Genomic DNA, 21446 nt, shown 5'->3' on the forward strand with positions numbered 1-21446 from the left:
ATAAATTTTACGAAGGCAGATAATGAATATTAAAGGTCATAAAATAGAATGATGTACCATTTAGTTAGCGATAATAAAGCAAATTAAAAAAGGGCATTCTGAACAATGCTACAAAAACAGAATGCACGTAACTTAGTAACACGAAAGGTCAGAGTTCAAGAGGTGTTGACATAATTAATAAAATTTGAAAAGTTATATAATGCAGAAAATTGAAAAAGATAAAAGCACGAACTGCAAATTCAAATTCTGATTTGTAATGCAATTATAAATTGTATTGTTGCCTACTTTTTGGCGTTCAAAGGAATTTTTGCAGAAAAAAATATTCGAAATAATTGAATTAAAATGTATAATACAACAATCGAAGTTCAAAACAATTTCAATTAAAACTTGTTCAACTATATTGCCTAAATAAAAGACGATGCCTAAAAGTATGCTTTTTAAGGCTATTTGACTTACAAGTGTTAATATCTTACCAGCACAATGTGAAGAAACGAGTAAATATAAACGTTTGAATTACATAGTAACCCTTTGAAAACACGTATAAATCTTGCCACCAACAATAACACTAGATAGATTTGCTTACGTATTTTATCTCTTGTAAAATAGTATAATTTTAGGCGCACGATCACGCATATATTTCCATTTTACCACTTTTAGAAAGCTTTCAATTCAATTGATAACCAAATCACGTTTATACAATTTATCAGCGTTCACTGAATTCAAAATGTGGGTTATTGTTGGTATGGGAAAGGCTAGCGGAAGAGAGCGCCTATAAGTAGGCAGCCCAAACACGATGAATGCATAATTTTAGAATTGAATTTATTTCACGACTGTGCGTGCTAAATTATTAGTTGCATGGTAAGAGGGACTTATAAATTATTTACCAAACTTTTTGCAAGTGTTGAAGGGTGCGGTTAGTAGCGTGATGCTGAGATTTATGCACAGCACAGAGAGCTTTGTGGGAACTTAAAAAAGGGGTTTCATTTAGTTTATTTTCAAACATTTTGATTTGTTTGCTTACCAAAAACCCGAGCCCAAATAGTGCACAGGGCGTAATTTTGATGCACATTTTTCTGGAACTAATTGCTACTGTTTTGTTATGGGTACTCACTGTTCACCTCAAACCAATTGGTGTGGACAATGAAGCTGCTCATATCATTTACAGAACATATAGGTACTTCCTGAATTTCTGACAGTATATAACTTCCCATATTTATAAAAGAACGTGAGCTAGGGTTGGGAATTCACACAATTTGTGCGCGACTGTTACTTCAAATTCTGTTGAAAGCGACCCCCGTTCTCTACACGTGCAGGCAACGAAAACAGTGCTCCGTGATTTTAGCAGTAATCCTTAAGATTTCTTTCCTTGACCTATTTAGTAGGTTCCCTGTTCAGCTGTTCACCTATTATAGCAATTAAGCTAAGTTTTGCTTGTACCAGTAGGGTAGCGCTAATTCCTTGAATATGCCATGTATGTTTTCTTTGTTCGATGAATAGAAGTGGATGAGGCATTTCGACCTCCTCCGCAGGATCCTGCGTTTACAAGATCTTCTGCCTTATGTTGATGTTCCGGTACGTTCCGGTAACAAGCACCATTAACGTACCAGCCCGACCATCTCGGGAACAATTTAACATAACTATATTGAACCTTCGAGATAATCCCTCCCCCCTCCCACTAGATCCATGAGGAATTTGGGGTTTACTAGAGCCGCCGCTGTTAAAGAAACAGGATTTGCCAGGGGTAGGTGAGGTTGATAATTGGGTTGAAGAAGATACAAATTGCGCTAGCAACCCCTTGAATCAGTTTGGTATTTTAGTCGCCTCTTACGAGACGCATACCTGCCGCGGGTATATTCTAATTCTGATGGATCGTCTGCATTCTCATTGCCGTCAATGTTCCTGTGCCCAGGTTCGCATACATATGTTGGCGAAGTCCGCTGCGGCTTGAGGAGAGGCTTTAGACGAAGTTATGTTGACGTTAAGTACCATAAGCGCTGCTTGGTTGTATTAGTAAACGTACACCTCTGAATCAGAGCTCATCCCCATCTAGTTGAAAAATTTGTGTCTTTCAGCAATTTCGCTTTTTTTAGTGCAACCACAATAGATTCTCTTTTCTATAAAATAAAATCTTTCTGGACAGCCAGTAGTAAGATTACTTCTTTCCTTTATTTATACAAAAATCATTAATTCTTATATCTGGGGAATACTGATATTATTGTTGACTTAAATTCTTGTGGAGAAGTTTGATATCTTCCACCCGCCAATAATTTGAAGGGGACTTCGCCCATTTCCCAGCTTTCATGAACATCTTTGAATCACTTTATCAAATAAGAGTTTAACAAAACACATTTCCATTTTCAGGCAACGAAGATTTACAAAAACCCTTCAAGCTTCCGCAAAAACATCTACAGAAATTACGCCGCGCTCTACTAATTTCCAAGTTATATCCTTGTAAACAGTTGCACCTCTATGGACCCCGGTTCGCAGATGAAAGCCTTATGGGTGCTGCGTGTCGTGAAATGAGGTCATCATGATTGATTAAGTTAATTAGTTGGTTGGGAAGTCTCCTTTGACTATAATTAGCGCTTAAATGTAGTTTTGATATCACAGCGCGTGGATTAGAGAAACTAAAAATCTTATAAAAAACCTTCCGAATAATTAAAAGCCTTGAAGTAAACTCATTCTACTACATTCATGACGTTGAACATATAAGGTTGAAAAGCTTCCCAGGCCTGGTAATCCTTTCGTTCTAGGAGGTTCTCGAAAAACCGTTTTAAGCTCTGTTCCGGCAGTGCCTTGGACAATCACAGTTTCAGTCGCAATACGAGGTATTTTGTTCCAGTTCCATCAACGCCGCACTGTCAATTATCTGCTGAACACTGTAACTAGTCTGAATATAACCATCTTATTCATGCTAAGAGCTGATAAAGATCGCATTTTATTATATAATGAGCACTGGGTTATATCAAACTCTTATCAACTTCACCGAGCCGATAATGGAAGAATTGATTAATTTCAAAGCTGCAGGAACCGAGTGATATCGTGGACTAGTGAGAGTTCATTGGTCCTCTTTTCTTATATTAATGAGTTTGGCTGATACTATCGTTGCTGAGAGTATAAATAATTGGGCTTCTCTCTGTCCTGGTTATACAATCTTCTGCTGTCTGAAGCGCTTTGTTTCCCAGTTAGTTTTTATTTTCTTAGTGTGTGCTTTTATGAATCCAAAGAAGGTCTCTGAACCATAGACTTCTGCTGTAGCATCCTGCTTTTAGTCTACCTCTTGCTTTGAAGTAATTGTGTAGGACTGCAAGACACGTAAGGCTGCGTGGGTGTCTGACATAATGAGCTAACTTCTCGAGGATAATCCTCTTCGTAAGCATATTCTACCGCAGAGTTCTATTGCTAAGATTTTTGCTTTTAAAATAGTGGGGTAGTATCTAACTGATATCGATTTCTTAAAGCTGGGTTCTTTTGTGATTGTCAGGTCTCTGTGGAACTGGAGAAAGGAGTGCTGAAACGCAACATGGTTAGTAAATTAACCAAGAGAAATATCCATTACAGTTTCAAAAAAATTCAGCCCACTGAAGTTGCAGTTACCAGGCATATTCAGTGCTAAGAAAAATTGAGCTAACTGAGGAGTTGTAGAAGTTGAATTTACAATGAAGCAACCCAAACTAATTATTTTATAATAAATCACTCAACCGTTAAATTCAATGTACTGAATGATAGTTAAAAACGAAAGTTTGAGAAATTAAAAGCTCAGCGGAAGTCCAAACATATGCGGATGAGTAGGTGTCCGTGTGTGTTGTTCTGCTGACAAAAACACTCTGATGAGAAAAAAAACCTCCCAATATTAATGGCATGACTAGTCATCATTGGTCTGCTTCATTCACCACCAACGCGACTCATTCCATCCAAAACAGTAGGCAATAAAATCAATTACCATTGTCACATGGCATACAAAATAATTGATATAGCTCATTGTTGTTGCTTGTGTTTTTGTGCTCCATTGTGGTTTATTTGCATGTCGTAAATGCTTGTAAGCACAAAATTGCTTCTGCTCAGTCTAACCGTTGTGCAATTGCTATTTGACATATTACTATGGCTGACAATGTGACTGGGAGAGGGCGATGATGTGGGGAAATAGTGGTGTATGGTTAATTCTTGAAAACTCGGTTTTCGCGTAGTTTGTTCAAGGCAAGTTTAGGCTATGTTTAGAGGCCGTGCGCGTGAATTTCCCACACCACTCCACGGAGTTAATACTAATGCCTAGTTGTCTTCAACTAAGCACTTGCTTTCTCAAATGAACCCAAATAAGAGTGGAAGATGCTCCAACCTAACCTCTGCCAAGCTGAATCCAGAAATCTGAGTCGTCTTCCAGTACGGAGTTGTCCAACGTCATTTAGTCCGATAAGCCTGGCATCCTTTGCGCTGAAAGCAATGGAAGAGATTATAGACCACCAGATTAGATCAAACATTCTCGACTAAATGCATATGAGATAGCAAGGTCTACAGTTACCGCAATATATCAGCTGACCAGAGAAATCCCAGAAATCCAAAGTGCATCAAGTGCTGCATTTTTGAACATAAAATGGTCTTTGACAACACGGTCCACGATGATATAAATCGGGCGCTCGTAAAAAGGTTCAAATGCCAACCCGAATGTGAATAAATACCCTTATATAAACGAGGATTGCCGAAACCTCGATTGGGGATGACACAGTACAGATAATGACAATGAGGGGATGACCACAAAGAGTCATCTTGTTACCCCTGCTGTGAAGCCTAGTAGTAAACAGTAAATGAACGGGTGCCCTCAGAGAATGTAATCCGCTATAAAGTGCACGCGGAAGATACGGATAAGATGGCGTTTGTACACTTTACCAAGAGATGAACACTGGGAGGTATGAGGCAAATCGTAATGGATGTGGTAAGGTTGGAGCATGTGATTGAGGTAATGTTCTTGGGAGTTACGTTCGAAGCTAAGCTACTGTGGAGAAAGCACAACAACATATCAAAGGTAACAAAGGTAATAATGGTGTGCATTGATGGATGAAGATGGAAGAACACTAAGATCGTGAGACACATTATAGTATGGAGAAATTGCGCGGGCAACCAGAGCTACTATGGTGAGTACACATAAATCATCAAGCTCCAACGCTGGGCGTGTGTCTGCATTACGGGAGCCATGCGAGCATGTAGATGATGATTGAACGCAGTGCATAATATCACAACAATCGATATATTTTTATATAGAAAAAATATCGATTTGCTATAGGAGGGTCAGCAATTGCTATCGACTTATTATCAAAAGTTATCAATATTATATCGAAAATTTATGGACTTCTTCTCGGAAAGCAATCAATATGAATCCGCTGAATCGGCGATACCAAACCGATAACTCGATAATAATACGCTATCAATAATAAGCCGATTTTAAAAGATCTTGTAGGAATCGCTTGTGATCGATAAGAAACCCACTTAGTTCTTCTGTGGACACTTTGGACCCTTCCCATCTATGTGAGGTTCTTACGGACAGGCCAGATTAATTTATGCTCTTCTGAAGAAGCCAGAGCTTATTTATTACTCGTAAAGTTACTTCTGTTGTGATTTAATGTCAACCCCTGAGCGAGCTCTCGTTAGCTTTAAAAACTTAGTTTTCTAGACTTACTTTGTGTGGCAACACATCGAATTTAATGAGTACTTTGTACTAACGCCTTTCTTTTAAGGCCCGGTTCACCGAGTCCAATTCCTTGGTCTATTACATCACTAGTGGGATGCATCTGGACAAACACAATAAAATCACTTCACAGAAGTGTGAATAAAGGCCCATTGTTAATGAACATTTCGTTAAACTCTATGACTTTCTTTCCTTCCGGAATTATCCCTAACAATTTTTTAAACAAAAATTTCAAAAGCTACTGTGGAGTATTGCCATTAAATAAATAAATAATACAACAATTACTCATTAAACAAGTTACATTGTCTCAACATGGTGTACTTCATTTGGTGGGTGGAAAGAAAGAAAATCACTCTATATCGACTGCCGCGTGAAATATAACCCAACCCCGGCTGCCGTTTCTAAAACGCCCTATCGCAGACCACGCCTGAGAAGATGAGAACACAAAGGGCTCTTGTTCAAGTACAAATATGAGGATTTAAGGACTCAGTTCGCAGCACTGGTATTTAGATGTGTTAGTAATATTAGCACATGCTTCTTTAGCTGGACTTACGCTTTCAAGCGCCATTATGACAGAGATTGGATTGAGGGACTCATTTGTGACAAGTGGACTAATTAAATGGTTCGTGTATAAATAAAAGTTGCAGGACATCAGATATGAAGTTATCCTAGCTTTGATAGGAAAAGTTCTGACCACCGTTGACCAGCGAAAGGCTAGAGCATTTATTTTGCATGCTGTTCCAGTACCTCACTACTGCCGGTCATTTGCGGTGAAGTATCCTCTGGGTAGCCACTGGTAGAACATCCATTTAGATTTGTACTAATGTGAGAAGGCGTCAAACTTACTAGGCCACTATTACATACTCGGTTTAGGGGCTAGCTGAGGGATTACATCGGATCAGCCACAAAGTGCGGCTGCAAGCGGTCATTTGTCTGTCTTGGATCCAATCTAATGAAAAACAATAAAGACCTGGGATAAAAAGACAATCCTTTTCTAATAACGACCCTGCAAACATTTAAAATGCTGTAACGAATTTAGAGAAATTCCGCTTATTTGATACCTTTTACTAACGTTCGACGCTGAACTATCGAATAAATAACTCCAATATTCTGTATTGCAAAATTATTTTTATTAGCCTGCTTTGGGAGTAGTACAATTATACTTCACAAACATACTTCACTTCGCAACTAATAGCATGTTTAAATCAAATTGATTCGTTATTACTCAGCTTGTGCTGCTTTTAAACTCTCCGTGTCTCGTCCGCATATTTCTCCAAAGGTCTGCACGTTTCACCTTCTAGAACTCTTATAGCTCATGCTTGGTTACGAGCTATATACGTGTATAATTGTAGTTTATAGTCATATGTGTATGCATGTGTGAGTAACTACTTCGGCTGATAACTACATGTATGTTTGTGATAGATATCTCTTCGTCTCCTAAGTGTTCATGTTTTTGTTATTGCGTGATTATTTACTAACAGCCTACTGATGTCAACATTCGCCACAATACTATGATTTGAGGGAATACAACCGAAGTTTCCGTTCCCCTAATGTGGGATTGGTGCATATGTCTGGCTGGCTGATGTTCTGGTACAAGCAAAAGCTGCCATCGGCGTCATTCAAGAAATGCGATGAACGGAGCAAGGAAGGAAGAAACTTGTGACATTTCCTGAAGCGGACATGGAAATAAGCGCAGTTTCGATGTCAGGCTCGTGGTAGGAGATAAAGTTTGTCGCCAAGACGTTCCTGTGGACTAACGTCTCGCTGATATCCGAATAAAAGCGATTGTAATATACAATTCATATGTGCCTATGCACCGACAAACGAGAAAGACGCTTTCTATGAACGCTTAGAATGCACATATGGGCGCTGCTCTGCTATGCTATAAAAGTCCTGCTTAACGAATTTGACACAAGAGTGGGCAAAGAAGTGTGTTTTAGATATGAAAGAGTGTTTTAGATATGCGCACAACCAAGGACCCAACATGAACTCGGATCACTATCTCGTCGCAGCCAAAATACGCGCCCACCTCTGCAAGGCTTAAACCAAAGAACCAAAAATACAACAAAAGCCAAACGTCGAAAGGCCGAAATCCCAATAGACTGCCAATAATTTCGCAACTCGTCGTTGTGGTTGTTGAAAGTGACGTTCGTCCTTGATGTAACTCTCATAAATTTACATGGTTCTTTCCATTCAGCCCTGGCTTCAACCAAGTCGGTTTTACGACTGGAGAGTAGGGGTACCTTGGAGCCCATTTCCGCCCCATGGCTCGTAATTCGGCTAGTGCAGAGCTGATTTATCGCCCCCTGGACATCTTACTTTAGTGTGCGAACACGGGATGGGCCTGTGTCCACCAAGTACGTCGGTGCCACAAGCTTAGTGGAAGGCATGCTTTCATAGCACTGGTCCCCTTCGCTTGCAGAAGCAACGGTAATAGTCTTTTATGTTATCTTCTGACACTTTCTATTGCCGGTACACCAATGTATGCTCTTAAGGAGACTTCCAATGTGCCTTTATGGTACACTTTCACTAAGCTCTCTGAAACAACAGGGAGTTCCGCTTTCCATCCTGCAACCGTGCAGTCATGAGGACCGTGATGTCCAGCGAGTGATCCAGTTCTAACAAGGTATTCCTTGCAGTGTCGTTACAGGTTACCACATCCGCTCCGCAGAAAAGTCGCAACTGCAGATAGTATCGTTGAAAGCGAGATAAAGTAAACAAGAAAAGATTTCGCATTCGCCATGTGAAGAAACCGTTACTGCCGGAAGGTAATCAGGCCTTATTTCTACATTATCATCGATGCTCCTTTCCTGGATTCGACATTCGCTCTATTGCCTTACGAACACTGTTAGGCGCCGTTCCGCTCAGTTGTTGTCGTCGTAATACCCTCAATTGCTTTCCTCACGCTGCTTAGCTGTAATTGTGGTGATAACCCGTTGATAGTATTGTTGACCGATTGCCAGTTACCTTCCTGTAGAGTGTAGTCTCGGACAAAGTCCTCCCTGAGCTACTTCACTTATCGCATACCTCTACGTCAGACCAACTCGCTCTTCAAACTCTTCACACATAAAGCTTTTACTCTCCAAACATCTCGTGTTACTCCGGTTGTCTCCGAGAAGATGAAAGAATGGACTGCCTGTGGCAGTAATAGATCGGTGTAATCTAAATTTGACAGATGTTTATGCAAAGGTATAACTGATTAGTATCATGGTCAAAAGGGAAAATAATAAAATAAGCCGCTATCATCCTTCTGAGCAGCGTGCTGATAAAACGAACGCTATCATCTTTCCAAACAACGTGATGGTAAAACCGAACTAAGTTGATGACCTCCATGAATTTATTGACCCTGAAATGCATGAAGGGGGTTGATCCAAGCTGATGGATATATCACTGACCCTCTCGATACCAAAGGCTAAGGAACTGCGAAGATGGTGGATGCGCTAAACCTGATTCAGAACCCGCATATACTTTCAAATGACTGTGAAATATTTCGTGTGTCGACCAACGGAGGAGGTTCGTAGTTCCCGTTTCTTTGTTTTTTTATGTGTGGGTTAAGTATGCGCTGTGAATCTGATATTCTCAGGACGAGAGTTGGCAAACAAACTTCTTCATTTTTTATGGATGATATTGATGACTCTCCGTATATTGCCAGACTGAACGGTTCTATTATGTCCTATTCCATATAACACAAATTCTACGGTTAGGTTAGGTTGAAGTGGCCGGTCCATGAGGACCTCACATAGACTGAATAAGTCCGTAGTGTTACCAGAAGTTTGTTTTAATGACCAAACTGGAAAACCCTATCAAAATCCAGGAGCTATGTTATAAAATAACTCCGTCTTCTTGGAAAATACTAGAAGCTTCCTAGGATTTAAGCCACTTTCTGCTTCTAGATCTGACAGCTGTATCACTCCTAATAGCTGGAGTCATAGCCTGGCAAGCGCAGGGCAAGAGCATATAACGTGCTCGATCGTTTCCTCCTCCAACCCGCACTTCCTACATCTGCTATCTCTGACCAAGCCTAATTTAAAGGCAAGTGACGCCAGAAGGAAATTCTACGGTGCGGCGCTGAATATTCAAACATTTGTGTCTTGGTTGTTGTTGTTGTATTGTATTAAAGTAGACACAACCGAAGGCTTTGCGGAGTGTTATCGATGTTGATGGTCCTATGCTGGGTATATATCCGGTACGTTTCAGTAACAAAGCACCATTAAGGTACTGGCCCGACCATCCTTCTAGCCATTCCGCCCTCCCCACCCCCTAGTTCAATGAGGAACTTGGGGTCACCAGAGCCTCGCCTGGAAAATATGTGTATGATATATTTATACAGGATTCCCCTCGCGTAGATGAGGTTGAGAATTGGGTTGCGGAAGCTTTGAAGCTATAAAGCTTTGTGTTGCGCTTATCAACCCCTTGAATCGCATTGTCTCTTCGTGTATTCTTTTGGTGACAGTACGACAAAATATGTTATTTTTCTCACACTTGTATCAATACTTGCAACCATATATGTAATACTTAAGTGCAATCACTCACAAATCGTCATCTATATACTCTGATATATGTAGAGGTTAACTTGTACTTTCATTAAAGTTGGATCAAAGAGACGTAGATGGCGTTGGCTCCACATTACATGCAGAAAATTTGGCATTGCATTAAAAATTGTTCCCCTATCTTTCTTATTTACCTATGCACAGATGCAAACACGATATCCGTGTCCAAATCCATGTCTTATCTCTATTCCTTAATATATCCATAACCTCAAACATATACCACTACATATCAATTTTCAATATGCCAAATGTAAACAATTCAAGCAATTGGGATCACTTTTAGTATGGGCCTTTAGCTGCTTCTGTTGTTGTTGTTATAGTTTTGTTTTGCAAGTAATGTAAATTGTAACCAATTGCATAAATTATGCACTGTTAGTGTTGTTATTCAGACGACAATTGTGGTAAACGGTTTACAGTTTGTTTACACAACTACTGGGGCACAAGCAACAACAAATTTGCAAATACATATACTACATGTGAACATATGTATGTACAAAAATATGTCTAATTGTCATTGTTATTTTTTTTTGGTTAACTGTAAAAATACTGCCTGCTGTAATGCGACTAAGCTCAACGCAACCGAACCTTGGAGGCACTGCCTGTTTGGCATGCCTAAATACTGAAGCAAGTCCATATATATTTTTAAAGCTAAAGTACACAATACCGTCCCCCCAAATTTTCTACAAAGATCCCTTAGAGCAGCGAGTTGCATGGAACCAGGAATTTAAGAAACCTCCCTTTTCACGGACGGCTCTAAGCTGAACAACAGAGTTGGCAGTGGAATATTCTCAAAGTATAATATATAAATAAATGTAGGCGTGATAACCTCCAAAGAGATTTTGGGCCGAGCTTCTCTTCCAATTTGCGTCGTGCTCCTTTTAATTTTTCCTACAAATTGGCGGGACTGGACCTACTTGGTTTGTGCTGACACCGAACAACGTCTGCAAGACGAATGAGTTTTCACTGAGAGCTTTTGATGGCAGAAATACACTCAGAGTGCTTGCCAAACACTGCCGAGGTGCGACTCCGCTTAGGAAAGTTGTATTCTAATTTAAAAAAACGTGTTTCTAAGATTTTGATGTTGCTTTTATTTAAACGAGCTAGCTGATCTGTGTAACCTGAGCATAATATGGGTACCAGGCCACAGCTACATCTCGGGAAATTACGCTGCTGATGAGTTAGCAAGGGAAGACACCAGCTTGCTAAGAACCAACTCTGCTGGCTGGGTCAATCCTCTTCTGAATACCTGCAAGCACTGGCTGCGATCTCAGTTTACAGAACAAGCTAACGTGAAATGGATCATGTATCTAACCAACTTGTAGGGTGTTCAGGCAAATTTGGCCCAAGCTGGACGAAAATTGATCGCAATCGGTCATATTTCTGAACCGTTTCTCTATAAGCCCATTAGTGGGTATTGTAACAGGTCACTGGGCTTGCAAAGAGATAGAAAGCGTAGAGCATTATATGTGCCATTCATTACCCCGCCCTATAGAATACCAGATACCGATGTCCGCACAGACACTTCTTTGGGTGCATTGAGGAGCTAGAATTCGCTAATGTAAACGAAATTCCGCGCTGCATTAGGCAAACGCACTGGTTAAGATTTATGGGTGTATTTTCCACATTCTATAAAAGGGAAACTAGGGCTCCATGGTGGTATCACAACGGGACACAATGGTCTACGTGAGTCTCCGCCTGGGCAGCGGTGGCGGCCACTTTAAGCTAACCTAACGTTACATTATCGACTGCTCTTTCTCGAGCATTTGTCGGTTCCCAACGAGCGCATTTGATGGTAGTGTGTTCAGCATCGTCCTCATCAGAATCGAGGTAAACGCACTTAGGCCCTTCGACCTTTTTTATTATGTACAGGTATTTTTTAAAGTACCCATATTCAAAGAACTTTCGGGTATCGTAGTAACTTATGTCGACAAAACTTCTGGCGATCCAATATCTGTGATTAGTTTTCGCTGTACATCTGCTTCGTTGTTCACTTTCGCAATATACTTGCTATAGTCTAAACGTTTTTTCCCTGCTGTAACAACTTTTATGGGTTCTTGGTCTATCTCTTAGTCGGAAGTCTTACCTTGCGCCTAAAAAATTTACTACATTCTTTCTTTGTTAGGGGTATCGACTTTGTTTTTTCTGCTAATAAATGGAATCCCTGTAATTCTAGCCACTCCTTTGTGCGTACCATGAACTGGTTAAGCTTTATACAGGCTCCTCCTGTATTTCCAGCTGTAATGACCGCGGCGTTTGTCGTCTGCGTATCCGATTAAGAATGAACCATTGAGCATTTCAAAATTGAAAATTTCATCGTAACTCACGTTCCACAGGACAGAACCAAGAATTGATACCTGCGCTGTTATGCATGGGACTTTCTCGAACACTCTGAACTTTGATGAATAGCGATCAATGAGACAGCTTTTGATGACGAGCTGTAAATAAAATCGGATTTGGAATCGCTGCTTTAAGACGGATGGCATGTCTTTTCATCTCGTTTTTCTTACGTTTTAGTTGCAAGAAGGAAAACTCGCTTGGATTTGACTTTATGATATAAGAAAAACCCCACTCACAGGACCACCATAAAAAAGTGAGTGCCATTTTCCATTTCCCTCGTAACGCAAATTAAAGCATCATGTTGTTGTTGTTGTTGTAAAGCACTCATCATTCACTTTAGCGTACTTGAGTAAGCTAATCACTTTCCGCACATTTGCTTGCCTTAAGGCACAAAAATTCTAGCAACGAAGTCTTGAAATTTCTTCAAAATTCCTTTAGCTAATTGTAAAATCGTGTATTAGATTATATTTGAATTGCCTCTGAAGCAATTAAGCTGCAAATTCGAGCACATATACCCGAAAACAAATATGCATACCGATCGTTGATATGAGGGAGTAAAACATAAGACATTTGTATATACCCTGTAGGATAAATTTTGAAGTGTGTTGTTTCTATTTAGCTTATTTAGAGTTTCTTTTAGATTGATATATAATTTATGAATTTAACAAAGTGAAGGTCTAGAGGGGTAGAATTATTCAATGCTTTTTTCATGATCGGAAATTGCTTTCTTATTCCAAAATTTAGATCTGAATAATTTATACCAAGGGTTATTATAATTATTTGCACGAGGAAACAATATCAGATCGCATGCAACAAGCCCTTCGCATCATAGGGATGTGGCGCGATACCAAAGGATGTCTACCAATCCTAAAAAAACTCTCATAGGGCCTTTCACACGAAGAAGGAAAGCATCCATCCCAGAACTATCCCTTCGTGGTACAAAAATACAATTCTCAATGGAGGCAAAATATCTAGGGGTCACACGGGATAGTATCATCACGTGGAATGCTCATTTGGATGCTATCCTAAACAAATCAACGAGAGCTTTCTTCGCCTGTACTCGACTCTACGGCAAAACATGGGGGATATCTCCAAAAATGATCTACTGGACATTTAATACTGTTGTAAAGCCAATAGTTACCTATGCTTCCCTAGTTAGGTAGCAGAAGGCCACACAAAGAACGGCAAAAGCAAAACTAAGCAAACTGCATCGACTGGTTTGCATTGGCATAACGGATGCGATGAGAACGACCCCTGCTGATGCACTTAGTGCTTTAGTGGGAACACCTCCCTTCCCTATTCTGATAGAGAAAGAGGCAACACTAGGCGCACTAAGAATGTAAGGCGCGATCACCTCCGAAGAGGTATTAGGCCGAGCTTCTCTTTCAATTTGCATCGTGCGCCTCTAAATTTTTCCTAAAAATTGGCGGGACGGGACCTACTTGTTCTATGCCGACACCGAACGGCGGTCACACTAAGGTGCAATAAGACTTCCAAATATTTCGGAGTTGAAGCCAGGAAACATGATAGGGCATATGAAAATAATAAGAAAATTCATAGAATATCCCACATTAAAACTGCGTGACGTGATGATCTCTAAGCTCAGAATCTCATGGAAATTTGAAGTGTCCATTGTGGACAGGACCCACTGGAAAACAGGGAATCCCTATAATGACCCTGACTCAGAGATCTGATTCACGGATGGATCGAAATTCTATGACGGCAGACCGGGAGCTGTAATCTATGGGCCCAACTTCAAAAAATCGATACCAATGGGATGCTACCCTACCATATTTCAGGCAGAAATCCCTGCAATAGAAGTCTGCGGTAGAGAATGTCTGCGGAGGTGCTCAACAACGAAGAACATCTACATTATGTCGGACAGCCAGGCGACCCTGCGTGTCTTAAAATCCTACACAGTTACATCTAAGCTAGTGGATGACTGCACTAAAATTCTCAATGACCTCGAAGCCAAAAAAAGGTTTTGCTAGGATGGGTTCCCATACAAAACCACACACCAGGGAAACTATAAGTAACTGGGAAACTAAACAAGTCAGACGTCACTGGATTGACTGCCCAGGGCAAAGACATGCCAAAGTGTTTATACTTCCGGCAACGAAAGTACCAATCAAACTCATTAATCTAAGCAGGGAGGACCTAAGGACTCTTACTGAGTACTATACGAGACACTGTGGTCTATGATATCACCTAAAGAAGTTAAATCTATCCGATACCCGAATTTGTCGTTTCGTGAGCTGGAGGATGGAACGCCGGTTCACATTCGCTGCGAATGCGTAGCTCTGGCTAGGCAGAGATTCTCCCATCTAGGTGTTGTGACTCTTAATCCCTATGTGATATGGAGTAAAAGGCTGAAGAATTACTTAGTTACATTAAAAGCCTCCAGATACAAAATTAGGCTGAGAGGTCATGCACAATAGATCTGCACAAAGGTCGTAGTGCTTCCAGGTCTAGTAATAATAAAACTAATGCGATGCAACCTAAACTCTAAACTAGAAATTTTCACAGTAAGTCATTTATTTACCTAGAGGGTATTCATTAATGTATATGAAATCGTAAAATTTTTTCATCTTCACATTCTTGTTATTCTTTTTATGCACGTAAGCAGTGATGTAGCCAGATATTAGCAATTTACAAAATAACTTAATGAAAATTCGCGTTTTAATAACTAAATCGTCTTTCTATAAATACTTAGCCTCGAGGCAATGCGAGAGCGTACTGAGGCGCGATTACTTTGTAGCACTCATCATTGATTGGAAAAAAAAAATCATAAAAAAATTGCTTTACTGCCATTCCCAATTTGGGTGCGAGATTGGTATTGGAGACGCGGCTGATAACTTCTTCGAAGCGTAGCTTCATATGCAAATGTGCGTAAGCCAATTTCATTATATCGTTATTAAAATTTTCGAAATATTTTAAGAAAGCTTAAGCCACCATTTCACCCCTAAATCTCCTTTTAATTCAACAATCTAGACGATTTACGTTACTAAAAAAATCTTGAAACGGGGGGTTGAAACTGAACTACCCGATACAAAGAATTTTTTGTGTAGAGCTCAGTCGGCTTCTTATCGATAGCAATCGATACCGACAAGTTATGGTTTTATTATCAGATCAAATGCTTGAAGCTGTGTATCTGCTGGTTTCAAAAAACATCTCTGTTGAGTGACTCAGCCTCTTAACAGCTTATGATATTGCTTTGGATGCACCTGGCCGATTCTGTCATTTGAGCATCTACTTCCGTCTTGGCCCACTTAGCCATGACGCATTATTTTATTTATTTTGGAACCGCAGAATCTCTCACTTCAATACCTTCTGGCGCTCTGGCTTTATGATCTTCGTCGAAATTTTCAACTCTGTAAATATTCTATTAGCTTCGATTCCCAACTCTCTTTTAATTATTTTTCCGAATCTAAGTTAGTGTCTCTTTTGATAAATTGGCCCTAGTCTTTAAGCTCCTCCCTTTTGGCTCCGTATCTTCCAAAGCCTTTATCGGCTATATTACAACGTGTGTGCCAGCTATAAGTTCGATTCCTTTTCATGTGCAGCGAAATTAACTCGACCACCAAATTCATAAGGCTAGAGACCTTCGGGCTTTGGTAAGCCGATAGTTGGGAAAAGAGCTCTTCAACGACCAAACTTTGCGGGCCAAAATTGCTTTACTCCAACTATCTTTGTGAGCTTGCTGACCGGGATGTGATAATATTCTACAACTCTTTCCTTTGATTTCAAAACATAAGAAGTTAAATCCAATGCTCTAATGGAGTTTGCAAAGAAATAGTATTTTTTTTTTTGTATTATGGATATTGGAATTACCTCTGCTCTTAAGGAACCACAAAGCAGTAGTAAGCTATACTCGCCGCATTTGAAAGCCAAGCTTTCCATTGAGTCCTGGACCTGCTCCTGCTGTTGATCATGCATGTCGTAAAAGGCAGCTTAAATTATTAAGTCCGAATAATTTAGAGCAAAGAAAAACGCGAATTCCAGCGTCTGCGGCTGCCTATGCCCGTAGTAAGTAAGCTTCGAGGAGTGTTTTTGTGGTTGAGCCAACAGCAAGAACAACATTGGACATTTGCTTCAAAGCATTGTTAGGCTAATAAATTGTGGAGAAAACGGTCTTCCTTTGGACTAACACATGACGCAATAAAACCAATCAGGTGAATTCAGTAATACTCGTATTCCAGTCATGAGTTTTAAAGTAGTGGGGAGAGAAAATTTAAGGTACTAGTTTGCTTTTGGGTTTGCGTTCTCTCCGTGCACTACATGACTAAAGTAGCAAAGAAGTAGTGTGGCGAATATTAGCATTACTATACAGTTAGTAAATAATCACAACAACAGCAAGCAGCCAAACTTACATAGAAGGCGAAGAAGAATATCTCACATACACATATGTAGTTATCAGCTAAGAGCAGAAGTTGTTACTCACACATACACACGCATATAGTTATATTACCAAGCAGCAGATACAACAGTTCTAGAAGGTGAAACATGTAGACCCTTAGGACAAATATGCGGACGAGGAAATGGAGAGTATAAAAGCAGCGCCAGCTAAGGAATGACTAATCAGTTTGATTTAAACACGTTATTAGTTGTGAAGTGAGGTATAATTGTGAAGTACTCCCAAAGTAATCTAAATAAAGACCAGTTCGAAACACTGAATATTGGAGTTATTTATTCGACAGTTTAGAGGTTCGAACTTAGCAGAAGGTGCGTCGTTATTGGAAATCCCCAAAATTCGTTACAGTAGCAAACTAATACCAAAAATTTTCTCTACCTACTACTTTAAAATTTTGGAAAGGGAAACACGAATGAAAAAAGGAAGAGCAAACAGAGGAAATGGGAAGGAAAAGTAAAGAGAACAAGGAGAAGAGGGAGAGTAAATATAAGAATAAGGGTAATGGTTTGTGACAAAAAAGAAGTTAATAGGAACAGTAAGAATGACATAGGGATAAGATTAAGAGCAGTACTGAGACTTGAATTGAGAAATTGAATCAGTCGATTAGGCTAAAGTAGAAAATGCAGAAGGGAAAGAAAATAAGAGAAGGAAAAGAGGGTTAGGCAGGGGAGAGGCACGTGGATAAATAGAAAAGTCAGAACAATGGTAATTGGATTTGTTCATACGGCTGGAAATATTATCTACATATTTGTCCAAACGTTTCGAGTGGTAAACCAGAGCTGATTCAGTTAAAGTTTTGCTAAACCATAGATTTCTTTTTAGCCAGCAGGTAGCTCTAATCTCGGATTTTTTTGAGGTATCGTTGGCATAAAACTTATGCCGCCATATATTCTTACACCAGCCACCTCTTTCTGCTCAATGAACGCTTGGTTTACGTTGATAAGTGTTTGGGTCTTGGAACCGTATAACATCAATCCCTAGTTCTCGTATTACAAGCTTCTCAGATACTCATACGCAACTCCATGATATTGTTCCAGATCGTCAATCATACCAATAACGTTAACAGTCTGTTTCCATATTCCTTAGCTCAGGAAAAGGAAACGACAACATCTCACAAAAGGAAAAACAGATCACAGGCATCATTTTCCTGCACGTTACTTTATATATCACAAAGGCATTAGTTTATTATTGTGACGAATATTAGTGACACTAAGTGATACTCCCATCACTAATCTGATACTAAGTAAATGAAGTCACAACAACAATAAATCGTTATGTCTACACATATGTACGTACCCGCAGCAGAGAAGAGATCCACGAACACATGCAGATATCTGAGATGCTCCCAAAAGTATGCAATTTTAATTGTGGAAGTGTCGCTCACAAATACAAGCATATGAGAAGCTATCTACGTACATCTGTAGTTATAATTATATGGCGGTGACTAAGTAAATTCTGGAAGCGCCTAGAAGATGCCACGAGGAAATCACAGAGTATAAAAGCACCAGCGGTAGAGACGCTACAATCAGTTTTTGATTAAGCACGCAATCTCTCGGGCAATAGTAGAGTTTCATTTAAGCTATCAGTTAGTTTCGTTATTAAGCAAGCTAGTTGCAAAGTATAAGTGTTATTGTGAAGTACTTTAATAAAGGCCATTTTTCCATTATTCAATATTGGAGTTATTTATTCAACAGTTTAGTGATTCGAACATAGTAGATTGCAAATAAGGGAAATTGCAAGTAAATTCGTTACAGTATTTTCGCCTCATGCTGAAAATATCAACTCTGCAGTTCAATAAGGAAGCAAAACTTAAATTTATGAGAGCGGGTATTGTCAGTTGCGGCTTCATTTTGTAATATTGACTTCACCTGTCTGGTTTATTGCATTATGAGACTAATCGTACTGCCTTGTGTGTATAAGAAAAGAGCTATATTTCTTTTTATTCTAAGCAAAAAGCGACTCAGTGTTGGCATTCAAAATGCTCATACATGTCTTCACATGGAAGTGTTCTACTTGTGTTTCGGGAAAAGCGCAACCATTTATGGGGTAGTTAGCGCAATTTATAGATTCTCCAATGCAATTGTCAGTCGCAGAAGATGGTTTGGCTCCGGGTTCCCCTATATGCTAGCTTTATGCATATGCACGCCAACTGTATAATCGACTAGCTTATACTTGTGGTTTTGGGGTTTCGTACGTTGTTCTGCTCTGCTGGTGATATAATAGAGAGCACTATATAAGAGGCGTCTTGTGCTATTGAAGCTCGTTACAAAATATTACAATTTTCATTCCCTTATAGCAATTTATTTTCAGTCATATTAAAAAAGATGCACATTATAACTCTCTGTATTTTTATACTCAGCGTGCTTTGCACACAGAGTATATTAATTTTGATTGGATAACGGTTGGTTGTACAGGTATAAAGGAATCGAGATAGATATCGACTTCCATATATCAAAATCGTCAGTATCGAAAAAAAATTTGATTAAGCCATGTTCATCCGTCCGTCCGTCCGTCTGCTCGGTAATACGATAACTTGTGTAAATATTGAGATATCTTCACCAAATTTGGCATGCGAGCTTACCTGGTCCCAGAATAGATTGGTATTGAAAATGAGAGAAATCGGATGATAACCACGCCCACTTTTTATATATATAACATTTTATAAATCACAAAAAACCTGATTATTTAGTAAATAATACACCTAGAATACTGAAATTTGACATGTGACTGATATTGAGACTCTTGATAAAAATTTGTAAAAAAATTTTAAAATGGGCGTGGTATCGCCCATTTGTGATAAAATAAATTTTACAAATATTATTAATCATAAATCAAAAATCGTTAAACCTATCGTAACAAAATTCGGCAGAGAGGTTGCCTTTACTATAAGGAATGCTTTGCAGAAAGATTAACGAAATCGGTTAAGGACCACGCCCACTTTTATATTGTTACGAATTTACTTGCAAATCCTCTTATTTGCAATCCTCTGCTAAGTTCGAATCACTAAACTGTTGAATAAATAACTCCAATATGTAATAATGCAAAATGGCCTTTATTAAAGTACTTCACAATAATTTGGCGGCCACCGTGGTGTGATGGTAGCGTGCTCCGCCTATCACACCGTATGCCCTGGGTTCAACTCCCGAGCAAAGCAACATCAAAATTTTAGAAATAAGATTTTTCAATTAGAAGAAAATTTTTCTAAGCGGAGTCGCCCCTCGGCAGTGTTTGGCAGGCGCTCCGATTGTATTTCTGCCATGAAAAGCTCTCAGTGAAAACTCATCTGCCTTGCAGATGCCGTTCGGAGTCGGCATAAAACATGTAGGTCACGTCCGGCCAATTTGTAGGGAAAAATCAAGAGGAGCACGACGCAAATTGGAAGAGAAGCTCGGTCTTAGATCTCTTCGGAGGTTATCGCGCCTTACATTTATTTTTTTTTTATTTAACCAAACTGATTGATAGCTCAAATGAAACTCTATTATTCAAAATAATACTGCTCTTGCTCGCTAGATAGCGTCTTAGTCGAAACTGCTTGACAGCTCAAATCAAACTGAATTCCAGCGCCTCTACAATTGCCGCCTTTTATACCCTCGGATTTCAACGTTCGCATCTTCTAGGCGCTTCCAGAATCTACTAGTTGCCATTAGCTCTCAAACTTCTCAGCTGTAACTACAATTGCACGACTTTATTGCATAATTTCAGGAGTTTCTCAGATATATGTATGTGTTTGTGCATTGACTCTCCGCTGCTCATATACGTACATGGTACATATGTGTAGACGCAATTATTGTTTCGTTTATGTAGATACATAATTATTGAATTATTGATGTGAATTCACGTCACTGCTTAGCATCGGCTTAGAGATAGCAGCACCCCTTAGTTTCGCTAATATTCGTAACAATATACAAGTTTTTTAAAAGGGTCGTGGGCGAATAAAATAAGCTATATCTTTGAAAAAAAGAAATTTATAACAATGGTATTTCATTTCCCAAGTGGATTTATAACAGTGAACAGAAAAAACTTCGAGTTTTAAAAAATGGGCGTGGCACCGCCCCTTTTATGACTAAGAAATTTTTTATGTTTCGGGATCCCTAACTAGAAGAAAAATTAACGGATCTTAAAAAATTGGGTACACAAATTTTCCCTATAGCAAGAAATATTTCTAGAAAAAATTTACGATATCGGTTAAAGACCACACCCACTTTTACATAAAAGATTTTAAAAAGGGTCGTAGACGAAAATAGTAAGCTATATCTTAGCAAAAAAGAGCTTTCTATCAATAGAGTTTTACTTGCTAAATTGAATTATAACATTAAGTTGGAAAACACTTAAATTTGAAAAAAATGGGTGTGGCACCGCCCCTTTTTTGTCTAAGCAATTTTCAATGTCTCAGTAGCCATAACTCGAAGAAAAATTTACATATCGTAACAAAATTGGGTACACATATTTTCCTTATAGCAGAAAATAT

This window comes from Eurosta solidaginis, chromosome 3 (genome assembly GCF_040869045.1).
Source record: "Eurosta solidaginis isolate ZX-2024a chromosome 3, ASM4086904v1, whole genome shotgun sequence".
Lineage (NCBI taxonomy): Eukaryota > Metazoa > Arthropoda > Insecta > Diptera > Tephritidae > Eurosta > Eurosta solidaginis.